Source organism: Podarcis vaucheri (assembly GCF_965113315.1).
Source record: "Podarcis vaucheri genome assembly, chromosome: 14".
Lineage (NCBI taxonomy): Eukaryota > Metazoa > Chordata > Lepidosauria > Squamata > Lacertidae > Podarcis > Podarcis vaucheri.
This window is the reverse complement of record NC_138752.1, coordinates 52,217,987-52,243,219: the sequence shown is the minus strand read 5'-3', so window position 1 is coordinate 52,243,219 and position 25,233 is coordinate 52,217,987. Positions and strand designations below refer to the sequence as shown.

Genomic DNA, 25,233 nt, shown 5'->3' with positions numbered 1-25,233 from the left:
ACCTCCAACCTCACCATTTCCCTCATTCTATCCCATATGGCCCTCCTCCCCGGAAATCTTTCTTTTTCACCCCCCTGTTTTTATTTATCCTCATTTAACCCTGTACCTTCTCCCCCCCCTTACCCAAACCCCTGTATATGCAGGCAGGGAACCTCAGTTCAGACAGAGGGGAGTTTCATATTATCCCCATTTTATATTCATCTACCTCTCATCCACACCTCATATTTTCTCATATTTCCCCATTTTGCACACATTTCCCCACATGTACAATCTCCCCCATACTGGTCTCTTCTCTGTCCACACACACACACACAGAGAGAGAGAGAGAGAGAGAGAACCAACATTTCCTCCACATATTCCCCTAATTAATGTTAGAATTTTGAGGGGAGAGGCAATAGTGAAACTGACAAGTCCCTTTGCATTCCTTCTAAAAAATAATAACTGAGGGGGTTGTCAGAAAAGGAAAGAACCTCTATAATCTGAGGATAGGCTTTTATACATGCAGTCAGTTTCAAAGGAATTTTGCCATAACCTTTTAAATCATCTTTTCCAAACCTCATCTCTCTCTCTCTCTCTCTCTCTCTCTCTCTCTCTCCCCCCTTCTACACTCACTTTCCTATAGTGGTTCAGGCTGAGGAGACATTTTCCTGGTAATACAATTTTCTGCATTTATGTGCACCTTCACCTTTCACTGTCCTCCATAGATCTCCATCATTTCAATTTCCTACCCATCCACCCCTTTCTGGCAAGTATAATATATTCAGCAAAATCAAGGAATAAACCCTTTCCCTCTAGACTGTACCACTTGAAGGTCCAAGTGGGGGTTTACGCATTCAAACCGTTCCCACAAACAAATTGCACACTGAACTGCGGGGGGGGGGGGGAGGGGAGAAGAGGAGAAAGCTAAATTTGCCTTTTCCCCATGGCATGCTTGTTTTCTATATGCGGGGAGTTTTGTTTGTTGAGAGCAAATTCTGGCAGGCAGTTTCCTGATTGCCTGACCGTCAAACATAAAAATGTGGGCTTCAGAACAGCCTTCCCCAACTTGGTACTCTGCAGATGTTTCTGGGCTATAGCTTCCATCATTGAAACCGTTGGCCGGGATGGTGAGAGTTGGAATCCCGGTTGGAGAAGGGTATTTCAAGCCTTAGGATAGTTTGGAACAGTTCTTGTATTTATCCTCCACATCTTTCTCCTTCAATTCATTTCACCTCTTATCCTTTCTTTCACCCCACTCAGTTGCTGCTACCCAAAACAATTGGGGGAAATAGACCAAAGTCTGTCACACACCAAAGTATTTGGGGCTATGAAAAGAGCTGTTCTCCTTTCCCCCACAAATATTTCTTATGAGGTTACTGCTGAGAAAGGAGTGCCTCTTCCCATTTGCTTTGCGTCCATACAAGAAGTTGAGTAAGAGTGACTGTAGCATAGAGACATCCTGTCTGAACCTGCTTCCTTAGGGATGAAAGTAGGGGTGTGCAAACCCATCCATTTTGCCTCCCATCTTTTCAAATCTAGAGATAGCAGAGGCGGAATTCAGGCTTGGAGGTTGAAAGCAAGTCTCTGTTTTACTGGGCTCCTCTTTACCCATTTTGTGCATGCAGAACATTAATCCAGAGTGGTTCATGTCATTACGTCCTAGGAACTTGGGAAGGACTCTGGTGGTAGTGGGAAGGTCTTCCATATTGTATTTTACCCTTTGGTTTCATCATGTATATTTACTTCTGACCCAAGTATTGATGTTAGTCTTTCACAAGGCTTATGTACCTAGGAAAACAAAAGGAATTTCACATTGAATTGGGCAAAGGGTACACCGAGCCCACTCTTTGGTCTTGTAGTTACTTGGAAGCCTATTGTTACTTAGGAACAGCTTGCTGTATACTGCTTTTATTAAAATGGATGACTTACTATATTATAGCTCTGTGTTGAAATTGCAAGGATTTATTAATGGAATACTTAATTCTCCCACCTGCACAAAAAATAGAAATCTCTGCTCTTGGTTTGACTAGCCTTCTAACTGAAATGCCTTTTACTTTTGCACCCTTCTTCCTGCCTTTCATTTTTTGAGTGGAGCCAACATGATTGCTGCCTTGTATAGCCATGATCTTTAGCTTGGAAAACATCATTTTGCACCTCTTAGTGCACTTGTTTACCTAAGGTTCAGCAAAAACCAAGCATAGAAATGTTGTGTATCTATGCCTCCCTCTTGAACCTTGTTTCATGCAGAAAGGCATTAAAGCAATCTGTTGACAAAATTTAAAATGAAGTGCAAAATAATTAAGAACCTTGCTTCCAGCCCAGTCTTTTTTCTGTGTGTATTCTGTGGCTTTCATTTATTCCAGTGATTTGCTATGTGGAGGCACGTGAAGGGGAATTCTTCTTATTCTGTTTTGATACCAGTTTTGTGGCCTAAATATTATAGCCTGTCGTTGATACAAAAAGTGGCACCTTCTTGGGGGAATGAATTAGATAGCCCAACTGATATTTTACATTGATATGAAACTTGATTCTCTAGGCTGTTTTCCATGGTTCATGTTTTCTGTTGCAATAAATGTATTGCAAGATCCTTAAGTGTGTGAGCTTCTGCAGGATCTGGATGTAAAGAATCGGTTAGGTTATGAAGATTAAAGATGTGTATAATCTATTGAACAAGTGTGAATGCAATTTCAATAACTGGTGCATGAAAAAAAATACCTATACTGTATCTGTGATTGCAATTGAAAACTCAGGACTTTTGCCCATTCTTAGTATATTGTACCTTACTTCAACAGTACCAGAGTAGGGGGAGTGAGAGGATAAATTGAGGGTAAAATCTCCTTACAGAAGAGAAGAATGTAGTTGCAGTGGTGCGATTGTGTATTTGTGTACTGTAATGATAAACCCTTGCAACTTTTCTGTGCTGAACACTAGGTTTCTATTGCAGAGACATTTTTTTAGTTAAGTTGACCTGCTGAGAAATTTGGAGTCAGTTTTTCAGATGCTCTTTTGTGCACTTAAGTGAGATAAGCATTTGCATCTCCTGTAAATTTTCTGTTGAACTTCCTGCTGGATGCAGTTGTATGTATTTTGCTGTTTCAGATCTAGCACTGTTTTTTCCTGTTCTATGTCCTGTCATGCATTGTGGGCAAGACAATAGAAGACCACCTTAAAGATCAGTCTGTTGACATTACAAACACACCAAGCAAGTATCTCTAAACAGGAAAGTTAATAATACCTGCTTTCTCCTCGATTAACCCCTGATTGTGACTGAATGCTTGAAAGTTTAAAACATGTTAAGGGTTTATTAAGTTGCAAACTTTGGAAAAAAAGGCTGCCCTCTTATTTTATTTATTTTACTTAGTTTTTAGTTTAATTTCTATACTATTTAATATGTTTAAAAATATATCTAAGCAGTGTGCCAAAAACTTAAGCAACAATGGACAGCTTACTGTAAATATTACAAAAATACAGTTACATATAAAAACGTTACAAAGTTCCCAATATATCAAGATCAATTCATTTTTCTTCTGACATACCCTCCCTCTCAGTCTCCAGGTTCTCACCCAGGGTCCAGGTTCTCACCTCACCCACAAAAGTCTCAGAATGAGAAGAGATCCTGGAAACAGTAGTCATCTCTCTAGTCTCTCACTCTAAACTTGGTTTTTTTGGACAGCCCGTAGTGGATGGTCCTTCCTCAGGCTGCCCACAGCAGTCTCCACACCCAGTTACAGGTGTATCAGGTTTGTCGAGTTTCCCAGGGGGTCGAGAGGATGTGGAAAGGGCCCCCCTCCATTCATTCATCTCTTGAGGAAATATGGGTCATGCAGTCTCTTGAGGTGGCAGGAAACATTCTATATGGTGGTAGTGTTTTTAAATCTAACTATGAGCTAGAACTGGGCTTAAGGTTTCAGTTATGCCTTTTAGTGATAAGTGAGCCAATTTTATCTCCTGAGAACTATAGTGTAGACATGAATTTTGCAAGCAGCTTTTCAGGTAAAGCTTGGTTTGTTTTTTTGCAACTCCTAAAGTGACAGTAAGGCATAAATGTTCACTTTTGTAAAATATATCATTTTAACATATTTTGCCTCATTGTAAAGGAAACAGCCAGCATAGCATATAGTTACTGAATGAGTTTGGATGTCCTTCCTGGGGTTTAATGTTGTACTCATTTTACTGCTTTGAAGTAAGCACCCTTCCTCTATTTTAAGGAAGTCCTGGGGCTGTTCTGTGTGTGTGCACGTGCACACTGAGCTTTTAACTGGTGACAAACCCCTCATGGAATGGAATGACTGCACTGCGCGTAGTTCTGTTTCTCCTCTTAGCAGCCTTTAATTTGCCTGGAGAAAGAGGAGACAGTTGTGTACTAAGCATCTAGCTCTGCTGCATTGAGACCTGATATGATCTTTATTGTAAAAATGAAGTTGCAAACTAACTGGTGACTCTTGGTTGACCTTTTCTATTGTGAAAGCCTAGTCCCCTTAGTCTGTTTGATCCAAGCTATGTGAAAGCTTACATGTCAACATCAGCACTGTCTTTGATTCTTTTCCTTGTCATAACCGCACCTCCATCCCACATGGCTTCCCCAGGACTGTCCCTTCACTCTTTTTCACCTCAGTATGAATGTGTCAAAATGTCAGTGTTTCAGACACTACATTTACATTGTGTGCTGTTGCAAGACCATGTAGTATAAGGATGTAAAATATCTCCTGTTTTCATTGATATAAGGTGATGCTGCTGATTCAAAGGTAGCAGCCTCTGAAACTATCTTGATATCCCTGCCAGTACAAATGAGTAGGGTTCTTCTACCTTATGTTTTCATGTTTATATGCACCTACACAAGAAGGTATCTCCCTTTAATCTGGGAACACACACCTTTGTTTTCCTTTCTTACCGCTTCTCCAGCTTCCATAGTCACGTCCTTTTTTCCATCCATCATCGCTAGAGGGTTAGAGTGTGGGAAGGTGAAACTCGTGGAGCTATTCTTAATCCTTCCCCTTTTTCCAAGAGAAGCTCCAAGCTTCACCTGACAGATGATGTTGCTGAACTTTGAAGTACGTTTGGGGCCAGCTTGGCTGCAGGAGTTGCCGGAAGGAGGCATGCAAGGCACCATCCAGAAGTCTTACAGAGTCCAGATTTGTGAAGGGTTTACTCCTTAGCCTTTTCTTTTCCCAAATATATCCTGCAAGGCAGCGAAGGGCAGTATTCAAAATTAGCCAGGCACCAGGTGCATTTTGCACCTGGCTTTTGACCACTTGCAATCAAGTGAAGATGACTAGGTGCCAAGATGGCACCTGACATCTTCGCCAGCTGAGGATCATTGGATCTGGACTGGTTTCACACACTAATACCCCATCTTGTGGAATTCTATCAGTTATATTTTATCTGCACAATTGGAATGAATTTCTGGAACCAAATTGCTTTTTCTGTGCAGCCTGAGGAACAGCAGTCACCATTGAGAAAAAGGTTGGAATAGGCCAGTATATATGTGGACTGTCCCTGGATCAAGTGACTTTTCTTCTTGGAAGTACTCAAAGCTCTTAACCTAGCTCAAGGTTGTCATCTCAACTAGCCAGATGTTTAATTGAGAATCAACCACAGTCAGTTCATCATTTGAAAAATAAGACTTTAGAGTCATCTTGCCCCAAAATGGCAACTAGACATATCACTTTGGGTGACTGCAAGCTTGGTTTAAGGAGCCATTTGGCGCCTAGCTTATGTACCTGAGTTTCCAACACTGGCGGAGGATTAGGATCAAAGTTTTCCTTCTCCTCTATGGGCTCTTTTCCCAGGTTGATGAACCCCATTGATCCTTGCTGCCCTCTACAGCACATGCAGAAACTTCCTTCTTGACCATTGGACTCACTATTAGTCTTATCTGCTTAATCCACTGGAGCCTGTCTTCCCCTGAGGGGAATTCCCTTACTCATTGAAGATTTAAGACCCATTGGCTACCCTCACCTGGTTTAGCCGGCCAGTCCAAGCCGTTCCCGTGATGTGGCTGCTGTTGTGTGCTGACAGCCTCTAGGAGCCACATGTGGGATCTAAGGGAAGGGTGGGGACCAAAGGTGGACAAATTACCTCAGAAAGTACATCACCAGAGGTACTACTCCTCCCCTAACTCCCCATACACCCCTAATTCCCAGTTCCCCTAGCTAAAAAGAATCTGCTGCAAAAGGACTGGGAAAGATTGTACCTAAAACTTTGGAGAGCAGTTGCCAGATCTGAGTAGTCAATATGGTGTCCTCCAGATGTTTTTGGACAACAAATCCCATCAGCCCCAGCTAGCTTGCCAAATTGTATGGGATGATGGCATCCAATAATATCTGGAGGGCAACATGTTGGGTATCCTCTGGTGTTGATAATATTGGACCAAGAATCTGATCCATATTATGGTTCCATTATATGATCATATTCTGTAGAACATTCTGAAAGACGAACCTCTACCCCTTCTCTGCCTTCTTTTCCCATTTAGTATGAATCACTATGGTATAGGCATTTATCATGAGATGTAAGTCATTTTCTTCCCTCCCCCCCCCCCAGTTTAATCTTTGAGTCATGCTGCAAGGCTTCTTACTTAATAGTGAATCATAAACCCAAAGATAAAGATAAGGAGGAGTGCAGAGCCAGTGCTTCTGAGAACTTTGTGCCAATAATACTCTGCTCTGTTTCTTACCAACAGATTTTAAAAATCTGTAGGACATGACAAGCCTTACATTGCTGGGCTTAGACAACCTCTAGGGATGCACACAAATAAATATTTTCCCCACCCACCCCAATTTTTGCTAAAGTGAATTGGATTCTGTTCATTTGCTGTGAGTATAACTGTACAGAAGCTTCCAGCAGATGTGGTCAGATTACCGTAGTTGCAAGTAGCTCCTGTTCAGGAAATTAAAAAATAAATAAATATCAGTGTAGCAGTTGCTAATGGAATATCTTAAGAGTGACTGCTGCTTTAAGCCATTTTTTTTCTAACAGGAGTCCTGGCAGGAGCTGTTTACATATTTCATTATAATTGTGTTTTTATCTACAGTACTGTGCCCAGATATATGGCGTTTTATAAATCTCCTAAGCTAATTAGGGGCCATGCATTTGCCATATGCAAGCTTGTCAGTGCAACTTAGTCTCTTTGTGTAGAAAGGGCTGCTTGTTTCATGGGATTAGATAATACAATTTTTGCCCAGACTTTGAGGTCTGCCCACAACTATCAAATTATGTTCCTTTGCAGTTTTGTTTCGCTATCAAACTGGAGATTAAATGGCCAGTTTTTATCCTCTGGAAATTCTTCTGTTTCCCTATATGTCGTGGGTGTCAGTCTCTTAAATGTGGTAATAATATAAATCTGGGTATTGATTGCACAAGTGTGTGATAACCAGTAGTTGCTGTAAAATTTCTGCTATTGTGTACCATGTCTGGAGATAGATTTAAAATGATGCTGCTACAAATTCTGTTCTACATTTTGTCTCTACTGTCTGGCTTTAGCCAGGGAATTTGTCTTCATTGTACTGAGCAAATGCCATGAAGTAGCTATGTAGTGTTTAAACACAGGGCATCAGGGTTCCAGGTTTTTCTCAACTGGCTGGTCTTGGGCAAGTCCAGTATAGCTAACCCAAAATAAATTGTGAGGAAAAACTAAATGAGAATTATAAAAGCATTCCGTACACCAGGGGAAAAACAGTAATAAAAAAATGGTAATAAAGCACTGCTGACACCTAGCTTCAGTCTTGAAACTTAACAGTTGAACTCCAGAGTCTGCCATCACTTTTCTATTCAGCTCAGGACTGTCTGCATCTTGGAAGTCTTTTCCAGCCCTTCTAATTGAAATCCTTTCTTTGGATTTGAGAAGCGAAACATTTTTGCATGCAACTATGTACTCAGCCACTGCGCTGTGGATTTTCCCCTTAAGTCAGGAACAAGATGCTAGAATCTGAACTGACACCATTTTCATTTTAAGCTAAGTGCCCTCCCTAAAGCAGGGGTGACCAACTCCCAAGAGACTGCGATGTACTCAGTTAAAGACTGGCAGTGATCTACCCCCTTTTGGGGGTTCAGGTCAAAGTTGGTGAGCTTTTTTTAGGGAGGAGGAAAGCCCTGTTTTTGGGGGTGCAGGACAAAAGTTTTGAGCTTTTTTTAGGGGAGCTAAACTTGTTGAGCTTCTTTGGGGGGACCCAGTGATCTACCAGTCATCTACCACAGACGTCCAGTGATCTACCGGTAGATCATGATCTACCTGTTGGACGTGCCTGCCATAAAGAAACATTGTTTTTCTGTAACTACCTCAAGAGCATTGCAGACTAATAATGCAGGGTGAACATTTTGGAAATAGAATAATAAATTGGAAGCAAAAGGGTATCATCGTCTTATCTGCTAAGCGACTGGTACTTCAACTCCCGAGCACCTATTTCAAGTGTAGATAATTTGCCTCTACTTTTGCATCTGGCACTGAGTCCATAGGTTGCAAATTTAAACTATCACTAAGTCCATTTGTCATAACTCTTAGGCCCAAATTAATATTGAGAATTGCAGTCACTGAGTGAGCTAGGGATCTCTATAGAATGCTCAATGTCCTTAATAGCTGTCAGGATTTCCTTAAGCAGCACAAAGTGTAATTTGACCCAAATCTCAAGATGCAGAACCTTTTTAAAAAAAAGTCTGCTTTTACCTTGAAAAAATACTTGGAATGCAGCTGATCATGGATACAGTAGCAGGTTTTTCATACAACTAAGTAACTACAGTTTCCATGATGGCTTGCACTGTGGCGCTTGCCTTAAAATATGTATCCATTTAGTAGCTATGAAACAGTATTAAAAAGAGTTTCAAAATGTCAAGCTAGTTGGTAGAGTTGACACTTTTCCTTGTATTGCACTAATATTGTTTTTAGACTGAGTATATTGTGTTTTAGTACTCTGAATTCCAAAGTAATTCCCTTTTGCATTCAGTCAAACCAATCTGTCAGCTATTATTTTTTGTATGTTGCCTTTCCATAGTTAAAACCATGCTCAAGGTGACTTACAACATGTAAAAAAGCACATAATTGCAAACATAAGAGTAGTCATAAACAATAAATAAAACATCAAAAAGTACACATAGAACAATTTCCATATAAATCATAAGAATATCTAAATAAAGATACAGAAAAGTCATATCAATAACAGTAACAACCCCCCCCATCAACCTCCTAGACCAGGGGTGTCAGGACTCTAGGTGGGCAGTAGGGGGTCCTATGGCACAAGCTGAATCCTCTTTCCATTGAGCACTGGTGGGCGGTAACGAAATTTTACCACCAAGAAAGATGCATTAGTGGGCAATAAGTATAAAAAGGTTGACTATCCCTGCCCTAGACAATATACCTCAGCCCAAGAGTCCATGTAAATTCACTGCTAAAGCATCCTTGGGTCTTTGATTTCTTTTGAGAGATCTTCCCAAATAACCTACGAAGAGCCCTGTTGGATCAGATCAAACACCCATCTAGCTCAGCACCCTGTTATGGTAGCGGCCAACCAGATGCATATGGAAAGCCCATAAGCTGAATCTGATTACAAAAGTACTCTTCCCCACTTGTACTCTCCAGCAACTAGTATTCAGAAGCATACTGCCTCAGATCCATGAATAGATCCGTTCATTTTTGATGAATTTCTCCAGTCCCATTTTAGAAGCCATACAAGTTGGTGTTCATCACTACATCTTGTCGGAGCAAATTGCATAGTTTAACCCTGTGCTGTGTGAAAGAGGGCTTTCTTTTTGTCTGTCCTGAATCTTTCAAACATTCAGCTTTATTGAATAACCTTGGGTTCTAGTATTATGAGAGGAAGGGAAACTTCTCTATCCACTTTCTCCACACCACACATAATTTTGCACCTCTATCTTATCCCTGCATCCTTTCTCACCTTTTCTATAAACTAAATGAGCCCAAAATGTAGCAACCTTTTGTTACAGAAGGGGGGGGGCATGTCTTCTTCACTACAATATATTTGCTCAATTTCTCTAGGACTCCATCACCCCTCCCCTGTCCTCCATAATCTCTCAAGTAATCCAGTCAAAATCACTCTGCCAAACCCTTCCTCCAGGCGATGCCAGGTGACAGACTATGCAAACATGGACCATTGCCTTCTCAGGATGTGCTTATCTGCGCATATCTCCAGCTCTCTGCATATTCACCCCTCCCTCCTCCATATGTTAATCTGTGTAACCCAACCTCTTCTTAATGTATTCATGATGTAACTGGGATGTATTTTGCACTGTATTCTGGGATATGGAGGGAAATTTCAAAAGTTCATGTCACCCCTTTCTCTGGGTTCAATCTCGCCTTGAACCTGTTGCGCAATAAACTTGGACCTTCTGCAGTTGCTCCTGTGTCCGGCTGAGCTCATTTTCTTCTGCAGGGACCCACGGACTTAGTCCGATGAGCTGGGTGGCAGAGTAACCCCGCACCCAGATTTTAGCCGTAACAGTTGGCTGCCCAACGTGGGGCTTGTGGTTCTCCCGAGCTGCTGACTGGGGGCCCCGAAATCTTCAGCCGGCTCCAGGCCATTTTGCCTGGGAAGATCCTTTTGGACCCCCAGCCATCTTCTGGGCGGTAATCGAAAGCCCTAGGAGTTCAGCCAGGGAGCAAAAGAGGGATCCAGCCGGCTTATTCATCGATCCCGGGATCATCATAGAAGACGCGTTAGTATAAGGAAAAAGGAAAATCCAGTGCACTGGTGGGAAGGGGGTGGAAGTCTCCTGGCAACTGAATTCTCTGCCCTCCTCTCTATCGCTCCTTCTTGCCTTTCTCTTGGTCCGGTTAGTGAGAGAGACCGTGGACCGCTGCTCAACCCGAAAGGGGGGTTCTGAGCTCTATCCCTTTTCCTTAAAATCTCCAGCCAGCCGCACCAATTGGGAGCCCGAAAGTAAGACGGAGAGACCCGACTTGAAAGATAGCCGACTCTCTGCAACGGGCATCCCAGTTGAAAGCAAGGGGTTGGAGCTCTCTTTCCGAACTTCCCGAGCGTCCTTGCTAGGGGGCAGGAAGTGGTCTTGCTTTCTATCCCAATCCCAGCCGCACCGGTCGAGCTACATACCACGTGTACTGTAAGCTCGCTTCCGAAAGCAAGGGGGATTTTCGACCCGAAATTCTATCCAGGGACCACCCGATCTGGCACCGCATGGCGCGGGCGTCCAGTAGGGCCCCTTTTCCTGAGATGTGACGATAGGTAGGAGGTTGCCAGGAGGGATAGCCCATGAGGAATTGGGCAGGACCGGCAGAGTGGAAAGAGACCCCAGGTTATAGGAAATAAGGAAATAGGAAATGGAACGCAAGGAACCGGATAGCTAGAGCTCTCTAAAACCCACTAAGGAAGTTGCCAGGCAACTAGAAGCCCCTTCTCCTCTTTACTATACGTCCCTGTACTAAGCATACCAAACCCCTAGACATACCAATCCTAATCTTTTTCCCCTTCTCTATCCCAGACACCCCCCCAAAAAAAGAAAAAAGCAAAAAAAGCAACAACAGCAACGCATGCATCTATAAAGGGGTACCCAGTCAACCAAGCGTTGTGAGCCCTACCAGTCTGATTACCTGGTGGTGTGTTTGAAGAGGCAAGGAGGCTCATAAAACCATGTGGGACCTTCCTACTAATTTCACTTAATGAAGCCAAAGGTAGTGGCCCATCTCCTTGCAATAACCAACTAAAGGATGAGAATATATATGTTTACATGTTGTCTGTTATGTGTGTTGTCTGTTAATACATATATGAGAATATGTATGTTTACATGTTGTCTGTTATGTGTGTTGTCTGTTCCTTCTGTCTCTGGCAGACTGCCTTTCTTAAGTGTGCATAGTTTAAACTGCAAGCTTGCTTCAAAATTTAAATCTAAGGAAGTCATGCTGGATCTTAGCAGTCCTAAATAAGAGAAGATGAGAATGAAGTGTGCAAATGTTTACCCCACCTCTTGCTTTGCCCCAACTTTTGAGATTGTGAGTCTACAGTCTTATTTTAGAAGGTGCTTTTAACCTAATGTTTCTGCTGCAAAAGCCTAGTTGAGCACAACTGCTCTCTCAAGCTAAAATGCAGTGTATGTATTTCATTAAGCGTATGCCTATAAAAGTATGGTGTTCATTCTAAGAAAAATATTTGAGTCCAGTTTTAACTTTGATTTGGTTGGACAGAAGAGTTATTGTAAGGCTCCTGATATCAGTCTCTATAAGACTTCATGGCCTCTTTTGTTAGAAAATGCCCCCCTCCCCCTTGTTTCACTCTGCCTCTTTCAGTTGTTTTCTCCCTTCTTACTTCTGTGCCAGGTAAATTTACTCCCGAGTAAGCTTCCTTTAAAGGAAACTGCAAAGAGGGGAGGGGGCAACACTTGTGTATTCCCTTTAAAAAAAATCAAATCTAGGGCTGCTTTAACTGTGCTTTATAAGAGATCCTCTCAGGAGTATAGATGTTTCCTTTCCCAGTTGAAAATCTGTACTTAAATGTGTATGCCTCTTTGGTAGTACAAATCTTGCTGCGAAATCTTGCTGTGAACCCTATATTTTGGAGGGTTGGACTAGATGACCCCAGGGTCCCTTTCAACTCTCCCAATTTGTGGCTGTGTGGAAGACCATGTGTCTGCAAGCATTGGAGGGTAATTCTTAAATTCTGGTGTGGTAATGGAGTTGAAATTCAGCCTAGCTTTGCTCTTTAGTTTTAAAAGGTGAGAGGTGAAGCCCAACTGGTAATATCAAGCATTTGAGTGATTACAGTGTTTATCATTTTGTCTACTATTTAAAATCAGACTTAAAAGTCTACTCAAAGTTTAAGCACATACAAATGAATAATCAAGTAGAATTAGCCTTGACCATTCCTGTAAAAAAAGGGCAGGAAATAATAATATTAATAATAATAATAATTTTTTTTTTTTTTGGTCTGCAAATGGTAAGGCTGGAATGGCTGAGAATGTTAAAAAAAAAAAAAATCCTATGAGTTCCGCGAATGGCCAGAGGGATATTAGCCCTTTCCTGTACATAAAGGAAGCAGTCTCGTTTGCTTGGGCTGAAATCGCTAGCTTTGGTGAATACTTAAATTGCTGAGTTTCTCTTTTTTGTTTAAAATCAAACCCTGTTTTCAAAATCTACTCCATACCCTTCCCTTCCCTTATTCAAATGTTAATTTAGCCAAAGGATGCAACATTTTCAATAGTACAAAAGGTTTGCTGAGACATGAACTCTGCACATGCACAGAGGCTAGATCAGCTAAAGAAGAGAGAGAGAGAGGACGGGGGGGGGGGGAACTGTAAGGAGGGAGAGGAGGTTTCTTCCAAATGTAAAAGAAAAGTCGGAACCATTGAGGGAAATCACCCTTAATCTGTCTTTGCTCCAGGGGCTACTTAAGACAAAAGGCTACCAAAAAAAAAACTAAAAAAAAAACAACTAGCCCATCAAAAGTCAAGAGCTTTCCAGGTTCCAAATCTTAACATGCCAAATTCTTTTCACAGGTAAATATCAAAGCATTCCCCCCCTCAATGGGAATTTTAGGAACAGCATTTCCTGACAGGCTTCTCACATGAAATAATTTTCCCTTTTAACAGGATATGTGAACCCCGATAACAAAGTGTTTGTCCCTTTTTCCTCCCATAGCAACTTTCTTTCTGTTCTGTGAAACAAGTCTGAATCCCTGCTGTATTAGTGACCTCTATCTCTTTGTGCCTTTGACATTTTTTTAAGTTACAAATAATCTGTTTTCATTTATTTAATCAGTTTCTCCATGATGTCTATAAAGTTAATCGAAGCACAACCAAACATTGTTTGTGGAATGGTACTTGTTTACCTTTGGCCTGAGCATTTCTTACTAATTCTGTCATTTTGGCTAGTGCAAGGTACCTGCACAACTTTAAATTGCCATTCATTTTATTGGTATTAACTCATTTCCCAGTATTCCGCTATTAACATTACAGCTGATGTCACATCAAGAAACACTTTTATTTTCATTTGGGATGTTAGAATGCCAAAACAGATTACTTCAGGTTACTTATTAATTGTGTGTCTTAGCATTTATTTATTTTTGGTTCCTCATAGCTCATTTTTGTGTGTTTGTGTTTTACTTTGGGGGACATGTTCATCACATGTTGAAAGTCAGTCTCATGAAGTTCTTTTATTGAATAGCACATGGTGAATTTTAAGTTTTCCTCATTGTTTTTCCATTTTTTTTTCAGTCCAGTAGTAATATGTGTGGTTTTGATAATATCTTTGTACTATTTAATAATAGTTATTTTCTGAATCTGATGTCTTTGTGTCAAGTCCATTTTCATCTAACTGGTAATCTAATTTTTTGCTTTCTTTTTATTTTTTAACCTTTGTATTTTTTACAGTTCTCTTTCTATACATGTGGAGTAATTTTTTATTTTATAATATGAAAAGAACAACAACAACAAAAATTAAGTGAAGGAAAGCAAACAAACTTAGCAGATAATAACAGTAATTATATGGAAATGTGATAATGAATAAAATGTTTAATCCACTAAGATTTTATTATTTGCAACTTCCAACAGAAACCGAAGGACATCCTTTTCGCCTTTTCCCCCTCCCTTTTCTAACTGTCTTTAAGCCCCAAAACCCTGCCCCTTACAGGATATCACTTCTACAGATGTGCAACGATGAAAAGCAGCAACAACCCCTCATGGCTAAGGGGAGGAGTTGAATTGCAAGGACATTTTCTCACTTTTGAACCTTAAGACTGTGCTCCAGGATTCAAAAGATACATGCATAAAAGATCACAATTGTGTCAAGATATGTAACTGATATTTAATTAGTTTGTTTTGTATTATGTGTTATTATGTAAGAATGTTGAAATGTGTCTGACAGTGTGATTTCCACAAAGGGGGGCAATTTTTGTGTGTAATTGTTTTTATGTTTAATGTCTTATTGCTTACACACCAATGGAGAATTCTCATGCATTTTATACTTTCTAATAGCTCACACTATTGTGTAGTCCAATGTTTAGATCAACTTATAACCACATTTAATTGTTCCACCTGGCACCCTGCCAACTTTCCCTATCCATTTTAAAATGTCAAAATAAAAAAATTCCTTCCTGTAGCACCTTAAAGACCAACTAAGTTAGTTCTTGGTATAAGCTTTCGTGTGCATGCACACTTCTTCAGATACACTGAAACAGAAGTTGCCAGATCCTTCTATATATAGAGAAGGTGGGGAGGGGTATTACTCAGAAGGGTGGTGGGAATCTGAGATTGGCAGATAGCTGAGATGAGCCTGATGAGCCTGTTGACGACTCTTAACGACTGTAGTAGGTCTTACAGGAAAAGGCAAGGGGTGAGAAGGTGAGAAGTGGCTTTTAGTCATATATAATGAGATAAGAATCCAATGTCTCTGTTCAGACCAGGTGTCTCCATTGTTTTAAGTTTGTTAATGAGTTGCAATTCAGCAGCTTCTCTTTCCAGTCTATTTCTGAAATTCCTTTGTAGTAAAACAGCTACTTTGAGATCTTGTATAGAATGTCCTGGGAGATTGAAGTGTTCTCCTACTGGTTTCTCTGTTTTGTGATTCTTGATGTCAGATTTATGTCCGTTTATTCTTTGGCGTAAGGTTTGGCCTGTTTGTCCAATATAGAGAGCTGAAGGACACTGTTGGCATTTGATGGCATACACAATGTTAGACGATGAGCAATTAAATAGTCCCGAGATGGTATGTGTGATGTTGTTGGGGCCAGTAATGGTGTTGTCCGGGTGTATGTGGCAGCAAAGTTGGCATCTGGGTTTATTGCAGGCTCTGGTGCCAGTGTCCGTGTTAAGTCTGGTTGTAGTATTATTGTGGGTTAGGAGTTGTTTAAGATTGGGTGGCTGTCTGTAGGCAATGAAAGGTCTTCCTCCCAGAGCTTGAGAAAGAGAACTGTCATTGTCCAGGAGAGGTTGTAGATCTCTGATGATGCGTTGAACTGTTTTAACTTGGGAGCTGTATGTGATGACTAGTGGTGTTCTGTTATTTTCTTTTTTGGGTCTGTCTTGCAGCAAGTTCTCTCTGGGTATCAGTCTGGCTCTGTTGATCTGTTGTCTAACTTCATCTGCTGGGTATTTTAGTTCTGAAAAGGTTTGCTGTAGATCTCTTAGGTGAGAGTCTCTGTCTGTAGAATTGGAACAGATGCGGCTGTAACGTAGTGCCTGGCTATATACAATGGACTGTTTGGTATGCTTGGGATGGTAGCTAGAGGCATGTAGATATGTTTGTCGGTCAGTTGGTTTACGGTATAAGGTGGTGTCTATGCGTCCATCCTGTATTTTTATAGTAGTGTCCAAAAAATGTATTTCTTGCATAGATTGATTCATTGTAAGGTTGATTGTGGGGTGAAAATCATTGAATTTCTGGTGAAAGGTGTCCAGGGTCTGTTGACCATGTGTCCAGATGATAAAAATATCGTCAATGTATCGCAGGTACAAGAGAGGTTTGAGTGGGTAGGAGTTTAGGAAACGTTGTTCTAAATCTGCCATGAAGATGTTGGCATACTGTGGGGCCATGCGGGTGCCCATTGCTGTGCCGCTGATCTGAAGGAACAGGTCATCACCGAATTTGAAGTTGTTGTGGGTAAGGACACTCTGCCAAACCCTTCCTCCAGGCGATGCCAGGTGACAGACTATGCAAACATGGACCATTGCCTTCTCAGGATGTGCTTATCTGCGCATATTTCCAGCTCTCTGCATATTCACCCCTCCCTCCTCCATATGTTAATCTGTGTAACCCAACCTCTTCTTAATGTATTCATGATGTAACTGGGATGTATTTTGCACTGTATTCTGGGATATGGAGGGAAATTTCAAAAGTTCATGTCACCCCTTTCTCTGGGTTCAATCTCGCCTTGAACCTGTTGCGCAATAAACTTGGACCTTCTGCAGTTGCTCCTGTGTCCGGCTGAGCTCATTTTCTTCCGCAGGGACCCACGGACTTAGTCCGATGAGCTGGGTGGCAGAGTAACCCCGCACCCAGATTTTAGCCGTAACACTTTCATCAAAGGGAAGTTGTTTCAGCCCCTTGATCATTTTGGTTGCCTTTCTCCGGACATTTTCCAGTTTTACGGAATCCTCTTTGAAGTGTGCCAATCACAACTGTACAAAGTGCAATTGCACCATAGATTTGAATAACAGCATTACAATATTGGCAGTTTTATTTTTAGTCCCTTTCTTAATTATTCTCAACATGGAAGTCACCTTTCTCATGGCTGTCACATGCTGGGTCAACATCTTCAATCAGTTATCCACTATGACCCCAAGATATTTCTCCCTGGTTAAAACCCTGGAATTGGATAAGCAAAGTTAGGTTTTCTTTTGTGTGTGTGTGTGTCAGTGTGCATTGTTTTGTACTTTCTTATAGTGAATTGTATTTGCCATTTTAATGTCCTTTCACTCAGTTGGGACAGACCTTTTGGAGCTCCTCAAAATCCTCTTTTTACCTGTCTCCAAACATGGGATACAAAACATGTTTAAAATATTGTGTTCTTTCTGATAGTTTGCTACTTTCATGTTTTGCAGGCATAATTCTGTGCTGAGGGATGTGAAAGTTGCCAAGTCAGTTTCCAGACTCTCCGCTCCCTCATGCTGCCCCAGCATTATTAGATTTCCAGTTCATTAGCATTTCCCACATGGTGTGCTCTTCTACCCTCCTGCCTCAAACTTTCCAATGAGAACTGATGTTCTCCCTCTGTCAACAGATGAATGTGGTGATGCCTGATAAAGGATTGTTTCGTATTCTTGGAAAAGTGACAACAGTGAGGCAGAGCACATAGCCAGGAATTTGCCTCTCCAAATTCATATGTTGAAAGAAATATATTTGGGAAGCTCATTCAAGTGCAGGTTTGTATCAGCTGACACATCTTCCACAAGCATCTGGTGTGCAGACATAGGGAAGTGAAAGGTTTTGTTTTTTAAAAAAAGAGAACTGCAAATCGACTTGTTTCAGTCAGACTGTATCTGTGTGCTGAAATACTCTCTTGAGAGCTGTCTACTATTGGAAACTTGAGACTGTAGTTCAGAGTCTGCTAATTAGAAAACCAGTAGGTTTGAATGCATCATTCTTTAGCAAACAGTACTCTCAATTGGTGCAAAGTAGTCACTTAAAGTGAATTATATTCTGTGCTGGAAAACTGACCTTCGCCTGTCTCATACTGACAGAATTGGGATGCTTGTCGTCTTTTTTGTTAGCTCTGGTTCGCCCCTTCCCATTTTCATTATGCATGTGGTCTATGGAAAAAGGATAGATCATAGTCCATTGGTGGACCACTTGGAACCTGCAGGTTGTTAGGATTCTGGTATAGCATGTTGGAGCTGATCCTACAAGGCATATCTGGTACTGTATTCTTAAACAAGTGGTTTACAAATATATATATAATTAAAATTGTCAATAAAATACAAGGTTAAAAACAGGTATTTTGAAAAATTCAAAATATAATTAAAAGCAATAGTTAAAAACAAATTAAAACATTGTCAACTTTTCCATGTTTGGATAGGCTTGAGTAAACAATAATATTTTTGGCTCACCTTGAAAAGAGTACAGTGAAGGCACCTGCCTGATATCAGTAGGTAGGAATTTCCAAAGTGTGGGTGCTGCCACACTGAAAGATCCATTTCTTACAGGAACAGAACAAATATTATGTGGCACCTGGAACAGTGCCAGCTCCACATTAATGTAATGTGAATAACCTCTTGTTGAATCTTTCTGCGTATTACTACAGCAGTCTTTGCATAAGGGAAATCATAGCCTGCTTTTTAGTATGATTGAAAACGACACTTGCACTGGTTTATGTACAGTATTGAGGCCTTGTGTTTTGAATCACTTTATCCTTTACACTATTTGTACTGCAATCTTATAAATGGTTATGCTGAAATAAGCCCTACTGAGTTGTGGTGGGACTTACGGTATTTGTAAGTTAGAGGATACCGGATTGCAACCTTAATTATATCCTGAGGCATGGCAGAGAGGTTCTCTAATCTGTGATGTTATCTAGGAAGTGCTATGGTGCTATTAACGATTACCTGCAATCAAGGCCTTCATCTTGGCTTGACAACGTGTGATCTTTTCAACTGCATTTTTGAGTTCCACATTCAGATTTTCAGGGTTTGTGTTTTACTCCTTTAGGTTACGATGGGGAACTTGCATGGCCCTTCACATATGTTGTTGAATGAATGAATGAATGAATTTATTACGGTCATAGACCAGAAGAAAGGAAAAAAAACATAAAAGGCAGCAATAATTTACAAGGGAATGATGGTGTCAGTTAAAAGTTGTAAAATTATACATAAAAACAATACACATATACTCACACACCCACACACACCCACACATATACATACTCATATGTGCACTACAGTATATGTATGGGCTTAAAAAGGGGGGGGGGGCTTATCCAGGTCAGATCCAGGTCAGATCTTTTACTTTTTTACAGCTAATGCCCTCCGCTTGATCGCGGCCGCAGAAAACTTGGCCACTTTCAGTGTTACTTCTGGGTTTTTGTCTCCTAGTAGGATTTTCAGCCGCTGAGATTCAGATCGACCTGGAAATTTCTGAACGATAGGGGAGATAAACAGCAACCTGATATCCCCGTAAAGGTCGCAATGTAACAGCACATGTGAAGCCGTTTCCACCTCCTTCAGACCACATGGGCAAACTCGTTCAGCATAGGGTGTGCCCTCGTATCTGCCCTTTAGTAAGGCAGATGGCAATACATCAAATCTAGTAAGGGTAAACGCCCGCCTATATTTTGCGATTTGTAGGTCCAGCAAATATGGGGTTAAATTAAACCCTTTTCCATAATCTTGGATAGCTGGATATTTATCTATCTTGCTCATATGGTCCTGAAGCTCTACATCTCCTATTCGCTGGCTCACCATCATTTTAGCCTTTTCAAAGCCTGAGGCTATGAGTTCTTGTGAGGAAAGCCCCAGGCCCCTCAATTTTTCATAAAGCGACAATCTCCATTTAGACTGGAACGGGTCTAGTAGAGTCAATGGAGCCACTCCCACTGGGAAAAATATGAGTTTTAGCCAGAAGTGAATCTTCAGGATCCATATCCTGGCATTAATAGGGAGTTGGCCAACCTCCAGCCTAATGGCAGTGTTAGAGACACAGGTAGGTAACCCTAGTAGGGAACGATAAAATTTAGTTTGTACAGATTCCAGGGACTTGAGTTTTTGACAATTAAATATCTGGGTGCCATACGTCAATTGTGGAAGTATTTTTGCGACAAAGACCTGGGAGGCAGCAGGAACATATTGACCTCCTTTTCTGTAAAAGAATCTTATGGTAGCTCTGGAAGATCTTTGCGCATTTACAATGGAATTCTTAATCTGATGACACCAAGATCCCTTCTCATCAAAAATTATTCCAAGATATCTAAAAGATGTTACTTGCTCAATAGGTTGGTTATTAATTTTCCATTTATGTCGGAGTTTTCTCTTGGAGAACACCATAATTTTTGATTTGGTGTAGTTTATTATTAGGTGTTCAGCGTCGCAATACTCTGTAAGAGCTCGTAAAAGTTTTCTTAGACCCACACAAGAGAAGGAAATAAGTGCCGCATCATCCGCGTACAAAAGGACCGGGATTGGTGTATTATTTAGATTTGGGGAATGAGTACTTGCTTCCTCCATCTTTCCGACTAAGGAGTTTATATAGAAGTTAAAAAGAATAGGGGCAAGAACACAGCCTTGCTTGACACCATGGGAACTTTGGATTTCCTTTGATAGGTTCCCAAAACGGTCGCATCTAACACGGATCCGAGTATTTTCATGTAGTCTACGGATAAGAAGCAAAAGACGTCTATCGATGTTTGTGACATTTAGTTTTTCCCAAAGTCTGTGCCGGGGTATCGAGTCGAAGGCTGATTTGAAATCTATAAAGGCTACATAGAGAGAGCCTCCTTTCTTTGAGGTGTATTTCTCCACTAGATGTTGCAATACCAATCCTTGGTCTAGAGTTGATCTATGTGCCCTGAAACCAGCCTGGGCTTTCTTTAGGATGTGCTCCTGTTCCAGCCAGTCCGCAAACTTTTCACATAAGTGAGTTGCATAAAGTTTGCTGATGATGCTTAAGAGACTGATTGGTCTGTAATTGGCTGGATCAAGTTTACAGCCTTTCTTGAATATGGGAACGATGATTGCCAATCCCCAGTCCTCTGGTATTATTGCTGTTTGATCTATGCTGGTGAAAAGGGTGGCAAGGACTGGGGCCCACCAGTCAATATTGGCTTTGAGAAGTTCAGGAGAGATGTTATCTGCTCCCGGGGCTTTTCTGTGTTTGAGTGCCTGAATAAGCCTCCTAATCTCCGCGACCGACACCGGAGGCCACTCATCACCTGCCGCACACTGTATTAGTGGCTGTGTCAAAGGCAGAGCTGAATATGAAGATTGGAAAAAATGCCTCCCAAGTCCCTGCAGGTATAGTATACTCCACTTCTGAGGACGTAGGTCGCACTCCATTTGCTACCAGTCTCCAGAAGGTGGCCGAATCTCTCTCTCTGGATGCATCTATTAGGCATTTCCATTCTCTTTTCTGTGCCAAGAGTTTTTTGTTTTTGATCAAAATTTTATAATTCCGTTTATCTTCAAACCAGCCCGTGGGGAGTTGGGGTAAATTGGCAGATCTATAATTCTTGTATTTTTTCAGTAAATTTAGCTTCATATCCTGACATTCTTGATCGAACCAGGGTTTGGAGTTTTTATATACTGAGGATTGCCTACTTGGCCTGTTCCTTTTTTCCTTCAGGGGATCTTGAAGGAGTAAAATTAACTCCTGAAATAAATTTATCTTTAATTCATGGCTTGAGGAAGTTATAAGGTTTTCTCTCTTAATGAGGAATTCCTTTGAGCATAGCCTACTTGAAATTTCCTTATGCAGTTCATCTGTCCATCTAATGCGCGAATGTTGTTGAACTTCAACTCCTACTAACCCCAGCAGTATGATGGGAGTTTTAGTCCCACAACACCTGGAAGGTTCACCACCCCTGTCTTAAGAAATAGTTTGAACTTGAGAGTTCATAAGAACTTACAGTAAGAATTCTCTCTCACACTTTTGTGTATGTGTGATGGTGGGTTGCCAGAAGTGTTGACTATTGTTAATTGTGCTGGTTTGCAGAAGTAGAACAAGGGTGTAATGTGTTTGCTGCTGCTTTCCTTCTTTCTCCAGTTCAGTTTTTAAGAAAGCCTGAGAAAGTTGATGGAATTTATGAAATTCAAGCTGTGCTGTAGAGGAAATCTGTTTTCAATTTTTGCCTGGTCTCTGGGAGACTCAAACTGAACTATAATTGTTAGAATTTGCAGAGTAGGGTGGGAGTGCGGAGCCAGATAGTGAATGCAAATGTACAGAGTAAGCACTTTGCAGACTTTTATCTAGCTGCTGTGTATTCAAAGGCATTTTTAATGACTTCATCCAAAAGCCTTTGTGTTCAGCTGCCTGACTTGAAGTGGCATTTCCCTACCAGGTTCAATCCACCTGTCACTTGATGGAGGGGCAGAACCTTAATGTCATGTTGCATTATAATATGATGGAGAATGGGTGGGCTTGTTTCTGAAGCCTTCTATCATTCCTTTAAATGATGAAGTGAGAAAGAGATCAGCAAATCAAAGTATAGTGTAAAACTCTTTGGTTCAATGCATATCCAATGGAATTAACTCGCTAAACCATCTGATAAGTACTTCTGAAAATTATTCCATCAGTATAATAGAATAGTGATCAGGAGCAACAAGCTACAATCCTTGACTTAGTGTAACATCAACTGGGGGATGTGATTTATTTCACTCCAAACAAACCATAATTTGAAGTCAAGGATGGTTCTTGGCTTACCAATCATGGTTGGAGGGGTAGTGATGACTTGCATGTGTCCCACTATATTTCCTCTTTTACTTTGAATAATAGAGCTGGATGTGATTTCACAGTCCATCTTGACAACTCCTGTCTTACTGGTTTCACTTGAGGCAACAAGTAGGATTACTGTTCCGAGTTGGAAGCTTTGTTGAGCATCTAGAACTCTTCTTGATTTTCGTTCGTTCCTGGCTAGAATTTAGATCCTTGCAAAGTTCAGTACAACAGTGTTTGGTGCCAGAGAATTTTATTGTTTTAGTCAACGTGTGTTTAAATTCTTCTTCAGCTGCAAGAGGTAAAAAACTTAATCTGAAAAAGAAAGATTATTGGAATTCCAGATCTCTGTTATATGTACACCATCCCAGAGCAACAACTGTGAGCATTCTGATATCTGACTGGAAGGGACATAACTTGAATGAAAAGCTGTTCACCATATTTTGGGTTGTCTTCAGTGTTGGATTGAATGTACAGTATGAAGAACATGAAGTAATGAGGAAATATGGGACCGTTTTTCAGGAAGCCTATGTGTAATGGAACAAGATGACTTTCAAGGTCTTAATAAAATGGAATATAAGACCAAAGGTCTGTGTGGTGTGTGTGCTTTCTGTCTCTCTCTGACTTCTATTGTATAGTACACCTGTGTGGCATTTTTCAACAAAAGAACTTTTGCTGGAGCAACAGTTAAAATCCATTTTCTTTCCTTTTTAAAAGCTGGCTTGGGGATAGGTAACGTACCACAGCCAAGGTTCTGAGATGCTAGTTCTCTGCTTATTCTCTAATCAGAAGGTGGAGTGGGGAGTGACATTGTGTAGAGATCTTTAGAAAAGCCTTTTAGAGAGCTGGTTTCTGCTTTCATTATCTTAAAATACCCCATTAAATGCCAGGGAAAATCTAGGTATTGTCTACCTTCTGCTGTTGCAGGGAAATAAAAGTAATGTTCTTTTCTTTCTTGCTTCTCAGCATGTACTCCTAGCATGGTCTTTGACATCACTTTACCTAATTATAGCTTACATGAGTGGGCAGAAGATACTATTATTCACAAATGGACCGCTACCCTATTCTGGTTCATCACCTATTTCCTGACTGCTAGAATTGTTGCAAAGAATGCTAGACTTAGGTCTGATCTAGCAAGGAGGTATTTATACTCTCAAGCAGCAGTGTCTTTGTGGGGTCACATAAACCAATTATGCCTTAAATGTTGAGAAAACCTAAATATGTACCCTTACTGTCAGGGAACTGCCATCAGTGCCGGAGGGAGAGAGCAAAAGCCAGAGGGATTCCAGAGGGCGTCCAGGGATTGGGAGAAGCAGCCCATCTTCTGGGAAAGATAATCAGCGTAGCACCCGTGGAGAAGGGGGGCAGGTGGGGGAAGTGGCGAGGCGGTCCCATGACTCCTTGCCTGGGACCAGCGGGGAGACTAGGGGTCATCCGTTGCCCACGCCCTCCCTGCGCAGAAGGCTTCCGCGCAGAGAGGGTAGGCGGAGACTAGGCGTCAAAGAACTTCTTCGCTGGAAGAAGTTTAAGAAACGCCCACTCACGGATTCTGCCAGCGATTGAGTCAGCCACAGGCGAGTGGCTGTCCGGACAGAGGAGGTTCACTTTGGCAACCCACCCAGGTGTTTGCACCCAGCCAGGAAGATAGGCACCTGCTTACGCACAAGCAACCCCCTTAGGAACCATTACACTTACTTTGTAGATAAAATGGATCAATCAACTACAGGAATTATGTTGTGATAAAAATCCAATATTCATATCAGGGCAGCCCCAACATCACAAATAATGTGCAAGCTTTTGAGTTCCTCCATAACTTTTTTCAGGCTTTTTCAATCTTAGGTGCCCAGATGTTGCTGCATTATAACTCCCATCATCCCTAGCTAGTGGATCAGTGGTCAGGGATGATGGAAGTTATAGTCCAACAACATCTGGGGACCCAAGGTTGAGAAACACTGAACTAGACAGTGAACAGAGCAGAGTTGCAGTGGGAGGGATTGATGGGTGATGCTGAAGCCAAGGGGTCTGCATTTGGTCATAGTCTTAAGATGGATAGGGGAAGGGGGTCTTAAGGCTATGATCAGATGGATACTCCACGGTTTCAACTTTTATTCTGCCCTCTCCATTGCTCTGTTTTACCTTAATACTTCACTCATCCATGGCTTCATTGAGAAGGAGGTAGCCCATCTGGCCTGTATTACTGAGACCTGGGCGCAAGTTGGGCAGAGTTGATCTGACTCACTACATATCTGGATATTTAGTACAACATCAACCTCATTTGGAGGGCCAGGGAGAGGGAATCTCTGTGGTCCATAAAATTTCCATCTTGATCGCTAGGAAACCTCTCTTATTCTCTGGTGGGTTATATCTTTCCAAAGACCCAGAAAGTATTCTTGTGAGTTACAGCAGATATAGGCCATTGCTGTGTGAGAACTATACATGTACCC

General features: G+C 41.3%; 1 protein-coding gene and 1 long non-coding RNA gene across 3 annotated transcripts in view; one reads left to right on the top strand and one right to left on the bottom strand.

The window, feature by feature from the left end:
- TTYH3 (tweety family member 3) overlaps nt 1–25,233 on the top strand; it is a 95,171-nt gene that overhangs the window by 1,860 nt on the left and 68,078 nt on the right. The gene's annotated exons all lie outside the window — the stretch shown is intronic.
- On the bottom strand, nt 4,341–23,366 carry LOC309519180. The gene is made up of 3 exons (XR_014213728.1): nt 22,778–23,366; nt 18,089–18,180; nt 4,341–5,158 (listed from the first exon to the last, which is right to left on the bottom strand). It is a non-coding gene; the product is annotated as an uncharacterized lncRNA (long non-coding RNA).